The 14,422-nt window shown below is 41.4% G+C and overlaps 1 protein-coding gene across 3 annotated transcripts in view; it reads right to left on the bottom strand.

Annotated features, from left to right (window-relative positions):
* The window catches only part of CAMKK1 (calcium/calmodulin dependent protein kinase kinase 1), a 1,170,789-nt gene that overhangs the window by 826,112 nt on the left and 330,255 nt on the right, over window positions 1-14,422 (bottom strand). The window contains exon 1 of one of the 3 annotated variants that reach the window (XM_085649571.1): window positions 1,189-1,283. The exons of the other annotated variants lie outside the window; for them this stretch is intronic. The gene's annotated coding sequence lies outside the window, so the exon portion shown is untranslated. Of the gene's footprint in view, window positions 1-1,188; window positions 1,284-14,422 lie in introns of those variants that run through there. 3 annotated transcript variants of the gene reach the window in all.

Genomic DNA, 14,422 nt, shown 5'->3' on the forward strand with positions numbered 1-14,422 from the left:
TGAAAGATTTAGATTTTGCACTTAATGACACATTTTGTGATGCTCCAAAGTGCTGCAAATCATGGGAGTAACAAGAATGCCTGATGTTGTCTTACCATTTGTTACATCATTGTTTAATATCAGCAAAGCAAAAATGTTGCAAACTAAAGTTCTTGAGTTTGTAACAGAATCAGACAACATTGATGATGGCTTTGATGATATAAGCACAAAAGTGGAAGACAATCCCATGAACCGACAGGCTTATGTGGTGCAAATGTAATGTATTTTCCAAATCATCTTTTATGAATTACATCGCGGCAAAAAGAAAACTCCACTACACATGATGACTGCCCACGCAATCTATGACAAGTGCAAAAGTAAAGAGCTAATCACTTCACTGAACAGGATTGGGGTATCAACAAGTTATAATGGCATAATGTGGAGCAGGAGCTTGTTAGCAGCTAATGCTGTAAAATCTTGTGAATCCAACAGCACACCATTTCCAAGTCAATGTACCAGGAAAAGATTTACAATTGCTGCTCTTGATAATTTTGATTTTGACGACAGCTCTTCTTTCTCTTGAACACCCAGCACAATGATACTGCAATGATGCTTCTTTAATACCGTGGCAATGAAGTAGCTGCTGGAAAATAAACTTTGTCAGCTGTTGGCATAAACAAACAAAGCTGCAAACTTGTAACCCAGCTACCTTGCTAACGTGTGCAAAATCACTACAAGCCATCAACACGTCCTACTCTACCAGAAGGTTTCAAAGTGGCTGAGGACATGGATCCTCTTCTACCTCATGCTGTGGTCCGCAAAGCTGATTTGACTGAATTTATCATATTGCTTATTCAGTGCGGACTGAAGGTTGCAGAAAAGCCAGTTCCTCCATGGGCTGTAATTCATGCTTGGATCCCCCAGAAGAAGGTTTTGTTTTTACCAGTAATACCAACTGCAGTTACAAACTATACAACAGTATACACAGCTCTAAGAAAATCAAAAATGTGTGTGCTCAACTTGAAGACCAGCCTATGCTGCCAATTTTCTGCGATTAAGGTGTTTTCCATATTGTAGCTGACATTTTTATGAGCAATCCATTAGAATTTGATGATCCTTATCTAATGATGGGCATTTTCCACCTTATAAAAGTTGCATTGCAGTGTGGAGGAAGTTATCTCAGTGGATGTGGTATAAAGATGCACTTACTGAGGCTGAAATCTTTGGAAGCAAAACTGTCCAGTCAGTAGTGAGCGGAAGTCATAATGTTCGTTCGTTACCAGGTATGTTCATCATATCTGAGGCTATAGAAACATTGCGTTGGAATGCTTTCTGGAACAAGAATGATAAATTAGGTTTTGCATTACTTATCTCAGAAGTGAACAAGGCACCGGGTGCACTTCATTCAAAAGACATAATGCAAAGTCAAGCAATGTTCAAAACATTCAGTTCAAAATCATAAAACCTGAAAACCACGTTCGTAGAGTTTGCCAAAGAATGTGAACAAAAATCAGAACATTGCAAGTACTGGGGAAACGTTTTACACATGATAGCTCTATTGAAAAACTTGGTACATGCCGATAGGAAAGGTGATTGGGAGCTGCACTTGAAGACTGTGGAGTCACTGATTACTGTGTTTCACAAATTCGATTGCATAAACTACCTGAGAAATGGGTCCTGGTTTTTGGAAAGAGTGAAGAATCTAGAAGTGGAAAACCCATACCGCTTCAAAAAATTAATCCATAGACATTTTGTGGTGAAAGACAGAGATGGGAGGTTCAATACTGTGGCTCCTGATAAAAAACTGGAACAGACCATCCAGAGATCACAAAAAAGCTCCAAGGTAATTGTTGGTCGGACACGTAAAATTGAATATGTTGCTCAATGACAGCTAGTTTACCATGAACTTCTTTCTATTTGCAATGTTTTCAGAGAGATGACAAATTCAAAATTAATAAACCATTGTGAAACTGTTCCTCACCATATACTTGTGGGAAAGAGAGGGAACGTTTTATTAAACTTGTTGACAGCCCTCTTCATTTCAAGCAGCAGCAAGGAAACCCTTTCAAATGACTGAGCCTTTGCGACTACACAGCTTCGTGATGAAACAGTACGTTGATAATGATATAAAGACACGTCTACAAGATGTACTGGAACATGGACTGAAACTATATGCAGAACTGAAGCAGGAGAGATTTGTATTGAAAGAGAAAAAGCTGTTTGACATAAGCACTAAAGCTAGACTTCCACGCTTTAATTGCCATAGTAAGAGGTTCGTCCAACCAGCCACTACAAAATAGGTTACAAAAAAACAACTTTTGCAAGCACATAGAGAGATGGATGTAGCAACAGAAAGGGACATCAATTTATCAAGGACATACTGTTGCATGATCTTCCAACAAACACATTATTTGATGGAGATGCTGCAATGAAACATGAGGAGCACAAACGCTTACAAGAGCTAGTAAAAAAACTTTTACCTGCAGAATTTTAGTTTGAAAAGGTACCCTCATTGAAAACTGCTGTTGTTGTGGACTATATGTCACAATTGCAAATGGGCAAGTTTTTATCCATGCAAACTGGTCGTTCAGACTGTTCTACGGATCTCAAAAGTCAGTGTGCACCATGCAAGAACTGCACATTGTCTTTGACAGTTTTCTTGAACTATCTGTCAAAGAATGTGGGACAATCAGATGAACGTCTACAAGTGGAACAATTGATCTTGCCTGCATCAAAAATTCGACACATATACTTCTTCAACTTGATAAATTCTGGTCATCAAATCAAACAAGATAAACTTGCAAATGTTAATTCGTCAAAACATTGCTGATGCTTCAGTGAACACTGAATTTCCAAATATTGCAAGTGGAATGATAGTCAATGAGCAATTGGTGCCCGCAGAGGTATATTCAAAAGGTATGGGCCGTATTGTTCAAGAACTTAACAGCAAATTGGATGAAGCGAAATTTAGTGTTGTGCCACATGTTGAGTGGGCAGTTTGAAATGGTTCCAATTGAGTTATTGTACTGTCAAATTACACAGATATTATAATTGTTCTACTTAGATTTGTTACAATGTTAATACGCCAAAGATTATCAGTGTTAAGGATGCATTATGGAACAGGTGAGAAAAGACACTTAATCCCGCTTCATATTCTTGACCCAGAGATACCCAGCATTCTTATCAAGTTACATATTCTACCGGGTGATGTCACTATGACAAAAACTGGAACAAAGCCTTCTAGCTTTACCAGCTGAACCTATGAAGTTTCTGAAAAGATTTGCTGAGATAGAAGAAGAATGTGACTTTAAAGACATAGAAAAGTACCTTGTGAGTGTGTGGAAAACAAGTTCTGAGTCAATCAATCAATCAGTTAATTTGTAAGGCGCACTACTTACCCATAAGAGTTTCAAGGCGCTGGGGGGGTGCCGCTGCTACTGGTCGAAAAGTCAGGTCTTGAGTTGTCTCCTGAAGTTCAGCAGGTCTTCGGTTTGTCGTAGGTAGAGGGGGAGGGTGTTCCAGGTCTTGGCGGCGCGGTGGGAGAAGGACCTGCCTCCGGAAGTGGTTCTACGGATGCGCAGGACCGTGGCCAGGGCGTGGTAAGCGGAGCGGAGTTTCCTGTTGGGAACGTAGAAGGAGAGTCGACTGTTGAGATAGGCTGGGCTAGTTTTGTGGAGTGCCTTGTGTGCGTGGATCAGGAGCTTGAAGGAGATTCTTCTGTCGACGGGGAGCCAGTGCAGGTTCCTCAGGTGGGGGGTGATGTGGTCGCGGCGCGGGACGTCGAGGATCAGGCGTGCAGAGGCGTTCTGGATTCTTTGTAGTCTGTTGATGAGCTTGGACGAGGCTCCGGCGTAGAGGGCGTTTCCATAGTCGAGTCTGCTGCTGACTAGGGCCTGGGAGACTATTTTCCTCGTGTTTGTCGGGATCCATCTGTAGATCTTACGGAGCATGCGGAGGGTGTTGAAGCAGGTGGAGGAGACTGCGTTGACTTGTTTGGTCATGGTGAGTTTTGAGTCGAGAATGACTCCTAGGTTGCGTGCGTGGTCGGTAGGGGCCGGGGTGTCCCCAGTGATGCAGGCCACCATGAGTCATCCCATGCTGAGGGGTTGGACCCGAGGATGAGGATCTCCGTCTTGTCTGAGTTCAGCTTAAGTCGGCTCTCCTTCATCCAGTCTGCGACGGCCTTCATTCCCTGGTGGAGGTTGGATTTGGCGGTGAGAGGGTCCTTGATGAGGGAGAGGATCAGCTGCGTGTCGTTGGCGTAGGAGATTATGTTGAGGTCGTGCTGTTGGGCGATGCGTGCTAGTGGTGCCATGTAGACGTTGAACAGCGTCGGGCTGAGGGAGGATCCTTGTGGGACACCACAGATGATCTCAGAGGCCTCAGACCAGAATGGGGGAAGGCGGACTCTCTGAGTGTCACACTTTTGACGATCTTCAGCACAGTGAGTTCACGTCCCACTAAGTGACCTTCCACCGATGTCATATTCTGTGCGTGGACACATTAAAAGAGCATTCTACTTGATCAGAAGATGTGTAAATGTTTTAGATCATGCATATGTAGCAAAAGATCTGCGTGTATTTGGTTGGTAAGATATTGATGAGGTTCTAAAACCTACGAAATTTCTAAAGCCTCTACCCACAGTGCTTACACGCACTTGCAAAGCCTGGGCTACAAAAAGATGGATGTCCCTGGCGATATGCTCTTCTCAAATGTTCAACATTCTGCAAATGTATCGCGAGCGATTGTTGAAACAAATATATAAAGTGAACTATGAAAATGTGTCTAAAACAGGAGTGATAACATAATTGTTTTTCATATTCAGATCATTGAAATTGTTTGGTGTATACTTAAAAGGATTAAAAACCATTATTATTTGTTTCATTTCTATGTATGTCTCTTCTTCCTCTATTATAGCCACCATTTTGGAAAATGCAGAGGGGTTGCTCTGAAGAACTATTTTCTGTCTCTATAAGACTATATAACCCAAAAACCTATGTTTTGACACCAAAATGAAGTATATAGCTGTCATTGTTACTGAAATATTCCATAATCACTGCAACACCTGTGGCATTTTTAAACTTGTCATCCAGGAAAATGCGTCCCAAATCAGCAATGTCTACCAAAGCTAAATTTCTTCACTAATTATCCAAAAACACAAATCAATAATGAAACTCTCTGGTTCCCCAGAGGAGTTTACCCTGTGGGAGTATCCAAAGATGCTGATGAGTGGAAAGGTCCTTTCCATATTAATTTTGGATTGTTTGAGTTTGAGGTCATTTAGACTCTGAAGTGATCTGCAGCAATTCAATATTATATTCCCCAAGTGTGAAAGGACTTTTTTTTAGTGTACTCTATTTTGTCTATTCAGATCTTGATTTAATCTGACACTTTGTACGCTCACATTTCCCATGTTAAGAAAGTGCTGCAACATTTATAAGAGCACCATCTTTTTGCGGAGATGGATGAATGCCATTATCACACCACAGTGGAGTTTGAAGTGTACATCATTACAGGCATTCAGATAGATGGAAAAAGTACCAGCAATAATACAATGGTCTTACACCAACATCAGTTAAAAGGATTCAGAATTGTTTGGGGTCTGGTAATTTTCTATAGCCCGTTTATCCATCAATCATTAGATTTCTGAAATATTAGAGTTACTAATAAAAGGAGTAACCTCTACATCATATACTTTAGGTTACAGGTTTGACCCACCCATACCATTACTATACATGTAGATTATTAATGTGGGAGGTTACTGTTCAAGTATACATGGTTGGTGATGGAGCAGTTGGAGCTGGTGCTGTTCCACTGCTGTGATCAAAAATACTCCTCCTAAATTTGATACAAGTTTGTGTCTTCTTTTGGATTATCTCATTTTGTTTGATTAAAAGATGCACATAAGTTATTTTGTGCTTTTAAAGAAGCATTGTTCAAGTGTCCCAGTTTTAAAACATCTTAATGTGGAGGGCCCAATTGAGGCAAATTCTTATTTTCATACAATGGAGGGTGTTTTGTCACAGAGAAAACCAAACAATGGCCAGGTTCAATCAGCCACCTACATTTGCACATTTTTTCCAATAGCAGAGGTAAATAATGCCATCAATGATAATGAACATTTGCCCATTAAAATTCTTTTTAAGAACAGATGTATTATTTGTTAGGGCCAAAACACACCACATCAAGATTGCGGACATTTACAGTTTTTTAAATTGACCAGAGCACTTACCCCATGACATCTCAAAGGAAACTTTTGTTTCTCTGGCTATGATTTGTAATAGATTATAGGCGAGGTCAAAAGAACGAGACAGTCATTGAAGGATAAAAATCCAGTGCCTGAAAATCAACCATTAAACTTGTCTCCCAAGAGTGGGCTGCATGATGAATGCTGAGAATGTACCAGCAGATCAGTTAAGACGTCAGGCTATGAACTGGATTCATGCATCCAAGGTAGCTGGGCATCTTGAAATTACTTCAATTTTTGCTGAAAATGTTTTGGTGGTCTTGTTTATTTATTAATGGTAAAAGTTTTTCTCGAACATAATCAAAAAGTGTTCAAATTAAGAGTTCACATAATAAACCTTTGGTTTGTTGAGACCTTTGCCTGCTCCACCCAAACCTTGGCATATGGTGGAAATGGATTTTATTGGCAAATTAGCTAAAATCAAAACTTCACAATGATTCTTTTGGTTCCTGGCCGAAGTGCTGATCTTCGGCAGCCATGCCTCCATCTGGAACGACACCTAGTGGCCAGCGGAACTTAGACCCACCCCTTCACCGAAAGACCACACCCGCAACCTCGGCATAATCCTGGACAGCAAACTCTCCACTAAACGACAGATCAAAGCCGTCTCCTCAGCCTGCTTCCACACTCTCCACATGCTCCGTAGAATCTTTAAATGTCTCCTCACAAGCACCAGGAAAACAGTCATGCAGGCCATAATCACCTACCGACTACGGCGACGCACTCTACGCAGGTACCACCAGGGAACTCATGAGTAGATTCCAGACGATACAGAAAGCAGAAGCCAGACAGATCCTCAACCTGCCCAAAAGGACCCACATCACGCATCACCTGAGAAACTTCCACTGGCTCCCCATTCAGAAAAGATGCCAATTCAAACTGCTGACTCATGCCGACAAAGCCCTCCACGACCAAGGACCGGCATACTTGAACCACCGCCTCAACTTCCATCAACCATCCAGGAGCCTCGGCTCCACTCACCTCGCTCTCGCATAGACACCATGCATCCACCGCAGCCTCACCAGACGCCATTCGTTCTCCCGCCTCACCTCCAAGTCCTGAAACACCCTCCACCTCCGAACTTCGCCCTCGCTGATAGACTTCAGGAAGAAGCTCAAGACCTGGCTCTTCGAACCCAGCAGTCCATTGCCTGGATACCCTCACGGGTGATAAGCTTTACATGTGCCAAGTGACTGATGGAAAAAAATTGTGCATTTTAAATATGTGTCTGGTTTGCCTATGTCTAAACTGTTAGCACAAATTGTTTCACAATATGCTATTCGCTGGCACTGTGTTGCTCAGGTTCTGACTACTAATCTCAGTTTATGTCAAAATAGTGATCTGCTTTGTATGAGGAGTCAAATATGGAACTTTGCCTATGCCCTAGTTCTCATCCCTGAACAGATGGCTGGACTGCAAGACTGAATCTGTGTGCTGAACAGTACCTGAGATTTCAAACTCTAGAAAGGGGGAGGGCTGAAGCAAGAGGTTGTTGTTGGCAGAGATAGTTTTAAGCAACACAGTGTTTTAGGCTACTGTATGTTCGGCCATCATGCATGTGTATTCCCTCAGTCTATGTCTACCTCAATTCCTTCTTAGCAAGAACATTTAACCGAGGTATTTGATATTCAAAAATAGGCGCATATAATATTAGGGAAAGCTAAAGAGGTTTATAAGTTGTATGTTCTTCTTAAAATAAATCCTGCACCACAGTGTGTTGTTCGTGAAAATATGTTACAAAATCTGCTATTGAAATAAATCTTCTCATTTGCCATCAAAGTTTGTGGCTGTGTGTGCGATCAAACAGATTGAAAATTCAGTTGTTGCTAGATTAAAGTTGCTACAGTCTATGAGGATTCATCCAGTTTTTCAGGTTTCTTTATTAAAATCTTACTTGGCAGACATTTCTTGTTCTGCTGAGCAGGCTCGACATACACCAACGCGGATGGAGCTTCACTATCCAACGCGAGGCGTCCATGCAGGCTGAGCTCTGCATTTTGCTGGCCGTTGAACAATACACATTACTTTTAGTGAAGCTTCTGAACTATGTATCATTCTAAAACCAATTAAATTGTCCAGAGTGCTTAGAGCACAATGCTGAGTTCTGTATCCAACATGCTCCATTACGTTTGAATCCTGGCGGGACTGGTTCCTTTCATCAGTCCAAGGTCATTCAAAAAGTACTTCTGAGTAAAACGTTTCTTTTTTTGTGACTTTGAGCTTTCAAAAGTCAAATTCCTATGTTCTAATAAGGGTTGTTTAAGGGGCTACTAACATTCTCACTAAAATCTCTCTTGTATCTAAATGGAGAAGGACCATGTGTATGAGTGGCAGCCATGCCCTCTTCAAAGACTTTCCTGGGTATTTGATACCGTTGAGTTCCTTTGGGATGGATATCTGGATGCAGTCAGTTGTTTAAATCACGTCAGAGTCAGTAGACCAGTGGGGTGAGTTGTGGAAAGAGGGAGCAAATAGAATTTGTCACATCAACACTTTTATCTCATTGACCAAGAGCAATACAAATTAAAACTCTGGGAACTTATGTCATTTTCTTTAGTAGATTCCATTATGTTAATTTAAAAAGCTATATTAAGACATATACTATTGTAGCTTACAGAGTACTTTTTACTGTACTCATCAATCAACCAATATTTATTTCCTGAACTTCACATCTGCGTTATTTATTGCTACAATAGACTGAAGGCTGCAGCCACTCTGCAGTTGCTAAATGTGTATACGTGCCTAGCAATAGGCTAAAGCCAGCTCTGGTGGCGGGTTTGGAAAGTCCTATGCAGTCCCCATCAGAGGGTCAGAGGTGACTACAGGTTATATCATAACCTTCTTCTGCCCAGTGGCACAGCCTCACTGCTATATGTGGGTGACCATTTATGTTATGGAGTGTTGTGTTGACAGGGCTCGAGGCAGAAACATATTGTAAACTAAATAATTTGGTCAATCAGAAGAAATAATGTTAGCTTGTAGTGGGTACCTCGAAATATAAGAATTATTTGGAAAAAATATTGAGTAAAAGATATCGAGATGCAGAAATAGAGAATTTCTAATATCGTGATCCACAAGTATCATGATGCAGGAATATCGTTGACAAGACTATTGGTTTTCTAAGGTAACTAATATCAATGTTAAAAATATCTATGAGCCTGATTGCGATGTCAGAAGGACTGCGGTTGCGGTCAGCACGACATCTGCCCCTTAGGTCCGCCCTTATTGTAGGGATATTTTATATATATAAATTCACTGAAAAAACCATAGGTTTCAGGGGTGTTATAGTTCGCTGGACATTTCACTCGTACTAAACCATTGAAATTCCTCCGTTATAGTTAGTTCTACTAACTATAACTCGCGCGTCCGCAATCAACTGCTGATGATGTCACATATTACATATACTAGATGATGTCATCAGTGATGTCATCAGTGATGTCATTTGAGATGTCATCAGTGATGTCATCAGTGCTGTCATCAGTGCTGTCACTGACCATGTCATGAATGATTTAATATGTGACATCATAAGCAGTGGATTGCAGGCGTGCGAGTTATAGTTAGTAGAACTAACTATAACGGAGGAATTTCAATGGTTTTGTACGAGTGAAATGTCCAGCTAACTATAACACCCCTGAAACCTATGGTTTTTTCAGTGAATTTCTAAGGTTTTTTAAATGCTAATTCCTAACTATAACATGTCTGAAACCTATGTTTTTTTCAGTGAATTTCTAAGGTTTTTTAAATGCTAATTCCTAACTATAACGTCTGAAACCTATGGTTTTTTCAGTGAATTTCAAAGGTTTTTAAAATGCTAATTTCTAACTATAACATGTCTGAACCTTATGGATTTTTCAGTGAATTTCAAAGGTTTTTTAAATGATATTTTTAAAATGTATTTCTTGTTCTAATTTTTTTATATTATTTAACTACATTTTTTTAATCTACTTATTTTTATATATATATATTTTAAATTACACTACACATTTAAAAAAAATATTTTTTTAAAATTAAATATATAATTTTTTTATTATTTAATATTTTTTTAAATATACTTATATCATTTTTTTTAACAGTTTTTTTTCTTTTTTTTAAGTCGCGCACCCAACGCGTTAGAATCGTGCATCCGACGCGTAGAAGTCGTGCACCAAACGCGCTGCATTCACGCACCCTACAGGTTAGTAGTCGTGCATCCAACGTGTGTACACCAGGGGGCCGTGCTGAGAGCCGCGCTGGATGAGCGACTCATAATTTAACCATAAAAAAAAAAAAATAGCACTTATCACAAATTTTATCATCCCCGGGGACCCCATCCCCGAGGCTGATAAAAAACGTTAGGGACCGTGGGGGGAGCCCCAACGCCCCCACGGTCCCAGCCGGCTCTCTTCGGGAGCCGGCATTGCTTTTCCACATGGGGAGCTGCTGACATGCAGCTCCCCGTGTGGAAAAGCAATATGGTTTGGATTTTGAAAGAGAGAGAAGGGTTTGCCTGCTCTCTCTTTCAAAACCCAAACCAAGTTTGCTATGGGAGTGCGGGAGACTCCTGCCCTCTCATAAACAACAGTGTCCTGGGGGTGGACACCCCAGGACACTGCAGGAGCCGGCCCTGGGGGGTGGTGGTCCCCAGGGCCCTCGAGGGTGCCAGGTGGGGGGGCCACGCAGCCCCCCTCCCTCAATACATAAAGCCCCGGGGGTGGTGGTCCCCGGGGCTTGGGGGGGCCATTGAGCCCCCCCCAAATTATACTGGGAGGGGCTTTCGAGCACCTCCCAATTTATTTTGTAGTCTGGGGGGCTGGCGGTCCCCGGGGCTGGGGGGCCCCTCTGGGCCCCCTTTAAATTGAATAATTTTTCCCACGGGATTTGCCCCCCCCGGGGCTAATTATAAAAAAAGCTTCGTTTTATTTTTAATTTTTTTACGGCAGGATCCGCGCACCCTGCGCACACTTTGCATTTTTTTTTAAATACAAAATTTGGGGGGCCCTGGGAGTCCTTCTGGGACCCCCTAAGCAGGTCTAGAGGGTCAGGGTATTTCTGCCCTGCCCCCTTTATACGTTTTGCACACTTATTCCACAGACTTCTTCAGCCTCGCTTCTACCGAGGCACAAAATGGCTGCCAACAATTCCTGGTTTCGAATGTTGACAACCACTTGACAGCCAATTAGCATTCAGCGCGTGATCGGGAGGGTGCGCTCAGGGTGCGCGGATCCAGCGCGGCCATAGATATATATGTACTTTTGACTGTAATTTTCTCAGGAACTACTGAACAGAGGTTGACACCATTTAAGCAAAAGGCACGAGTCTGAACTGAGGACTACCTCTTTGCCAAATTTGGTGTAATTACGTTCAGCAGTTCGGGCTGTAGCTGCGGCTAAAGGTCATTTGGGAAATTGCATGGGGAAAACACGTTTTGGGACCCCCCTTTTTTCTCTGCCCCTGCTACACGAATCATCCCGAGACTTTCAGGAAAGGAGCGGACCGGAGCTGGCCAAAAGTTTTGAAAATTTCACGATGATTCGTCAATCTGCGCCAAAGTTATTGGGAATAGAATGTTGCGGATTTCCTATGGAAAATAGGTCCTAACTATAACTACCTACTGGCAACCGCCAGTAGGTAATATATATATATATATCCCAATTCCAAAGTAAAGTAACGTACGCTCTCAGGAAAACAAGGCAAACACCAAGTAGATAGGTCCAAGTATTTATTTCACACAACGCGTTTCGGCAAAGAGCCTTGATCACGTGATCAAGGCTCTTTGCCGAAATGCGTTGTGTGAAATAAATACTTGGACCTATCATGTTGGTGTTTGCCTTGTTTTCCTGCGAGCGTACATTACTTTACTTTGGAATTGGGATATTGGAATTACCGGCACGCTCCGCTGGTGTGTACGCCACCCTTCGTGGGTCCCAGCATCCCGGAAGGAGCAACCTTGGCGTTTTTACAACAATTCCAACAAGCAAAAATCGTAGAGATCAATAAATGGTGGGAGAAGACAACTCTGGAAAAATACATTGAATTTAAAAGAGTGCCCAGGGGATTGTGAATTTTAATCATGCCCACACTTAACGATTTAGATCTGGATTTGATCAAACAATGGCAAATGGACACAAATGAATGTCCATCAAAACTGATGAAAACTTTAATTATGCATGCTGAACGAAAACTTGAAGGCATTCTGGAAAAAATCTAAATTTTTGAGGATGAATTGGACAAACTACCGAATAATGAAGAGAAAAAAGAATTGATGGACATAATGGAAAAGAAGGTTACTAAACATGAGAGTGATGTGGAGAAAAGAAAGGCCAGTAAATTTAATCGCGATCGTATTGACTATGCAAATGGTCGGATTTATACATTCGCGAGAAAATATGATTCCCTTAGGAACAGAGCAGCAACGGATAGATGTATCAGTTATGGTACTCAGGGCACATATGACAGCTCTGATTTGAGTTCTGCAGATGAGGACACTGATGTATCCAAACTGGATTTTTGTGGGGAAATGAGGCTGGCACAATTGGAGACACGACAGCGAGGTCGAGCAAGAGGAACGACGTGGGGAAGGGGACAAAGCCCACCCCAACCAGACGCAGCAAAAGTAGGAGCAAGGCCCAAAAGTAACGAAGACAAGAAAAAGCAAAAATAAAAAAAGATGTCATTTCATAAAGACCTGGTAATAAACGTCTCCAGTATGATTTTAAATGAAGATCACATCAACTTTCTCAATAAGAGACTGACCTTCTGTCCAACTTCCACCATGGACATTCCAAACTTTTGCATCGACCTATACAAATTTTGTTGAAAAGCAAAATTAAAGAAATATTTTGAAGAAAAACCAGCCGCCATAGGGGGAACCTATTCAAGACCCATGAAAATATCCCCCCTGAATCAAAATGATTTACCAACTTTAAGAACACTGTCAAATCTAGGGACCAACACACCGGAGAATGGCTTAAACTCCACTACAAGAAGAGATGATGATATCGCACTCTGTCAGAGAGAAGGCATCAATACACATCAAGGTGGAGATAGTGGATTAAAATCTCAGTCGAAGTTTTGCTCACAGTTACCCCCAGGGAATAAAATTGATTTGTTCCACGAGATTGTGGTAGAAGAGATTAATCAACTGTCCATAAAGAAGAGAAACAATAAACAGTCATGGAACCTTACACCAAAAGAACAAAAGGCGTTGAAGGACTTAAGGGATAACTCGAAAATTGTCATAAAGGCTGCCAACACAAAGGCGGCAATATTGTTTTACAAGATCGAGAATAATACATCTCTGAGGCATACAGGCAATTGAGGAACCAAGAACACTATCAAAAATTGGAGAAGAATCCAATGGAACAATGGACTATGGAATACCACTCACGATTGTTGACCTGGAAAGAAAGGGGATTGATCAACTTTGAGGAATACATGTATCTTAAGGTGGAAAACCCAGTGACAGCGACTATATACTTTCTACCCAAGGTACATAAGTCACTCACTAATCCTCCAGGAAGACCAATAGTTAGTTCCATGGGTTCTCTATATGAAAAAACTTCTCACTATATTGATGTGTTCTTGATGGAATATGTGATTTCTCTTCCTTCATACCTTAAGGATACAACGGCCTTCCTTAACAGACTACGAAACACCAATTGGAACCACGATCTAACTATGGTTACGATTGAAGTAACCTCGTTATACACATCAATCCTTCACAAAGATGGCCTAACAGCAGTAAGGAAGTTCCTGAAGACAAGATCTTTGAGTTTTTTGGAACACTCCGAAATTATCATTGACATGTTGGATCAGTGCTTAACGCATAATGCTTTTCTTTTCAATGGTGAAACATTTCTCCAAAGACAAGGCACAGCAATGGGGACGTCAGTTGCTCCGACACATGCAAATCTTTTTATGGCAGTTTGAGAGGAAAGTATCTTACAGAGCAGGTACAAGTCGAATATCAAGTCTTGGATGAGATATATCGACGATTTATTCGTAATCTGGGAAGGATATCTGTCAAGTCTTGAAGAATTCATCCAGAGCTTGGACCAGAATGAATATAATTTATCTTTTACATCCACTTGCAGTAAAACGCAAGTGATTTATCTGGATGTAGAAGTATTTGTACAAAAACATAAGCTCTGTACCAGAATCCACAGGAAACCGACCGCCACGAACAGTATCCTCCATGCGAACAGTGGACATCTACAA

This window comes from Triturus cristatus, chromosome 3_2, assembly GCF_964204655.1.
Source record: "Triturus cristatus chromosome 3_2, aTriCri1.1, whole genome shotgun sequence".
In the NCBI taxonomy this organism is placed as follows: Eukaryota; Metazoa; Chordata; class Amphibia; order Caudata; family Salamandridae; genus Triturus; species Triturus cristatus.